The sequence below is a fragment of the Alligator sinensis genome, unplaced genomic scaffold, assembly GCF_000455745.1.
Source record: "Alligator sinensis unplaced genomic scaffold, ASM45574v1 scaffold300_1, whole genome shotgun sequence".
In the NCBI taxonomy this organism is placed as follows: Eukaryota; Metazoa; Chordata; order Crocodylia; family Alligatoridae; genus Alligator; species Alligator sinensis.
This window is the reverse complement of record NW_005842240.1, coordinates 1186401-1186893: the sequence shown is the minus strand read 5'-3', so window position 1 is coordinate 1186893 and position 493 is coordinate 1186401.

Here is a 493-nt window from a genome sequence, read left to right as displayed (position 1 = left end):
TTCCCTAGAAGTCCAGACCTTAAGGCTTTAACCCTTTCTATTTTTTCTTTGAGTTTTCTACAACTTGCCCCTTCCTTCCTGACACTGGACAATTTCAGAGCCTCTATTGCAAAAGAAAAGTACATTGCAGCAAGTAACACAAGAAAATTTAAAACATCACCTGCATACGCCCAGTGTCAACAACACTGGAACTATTTGACCTACCACCGCTAAAGTTAAAAAGAAACAGTAAATTGAGCATACACCTTCACATCTTGGAGCTCATTACCTATAAAAACACATAAGAAAAATAATTACATTCTCAAACTTATAGCGGCATACAATACTACTGAACAGGGGTAACAATGAGATTAAAAAGAAAAATATATTGCACACGAACACAGGAGCAATTCCAATTCTGCCTTCTAATTACTAGGGTCAGAAGCCTTGCAAATACAAGGAAGAAACTGGAGGTTCAGAGGTTGAAAAAGTGTCTACAACTGCAGGAGATGAA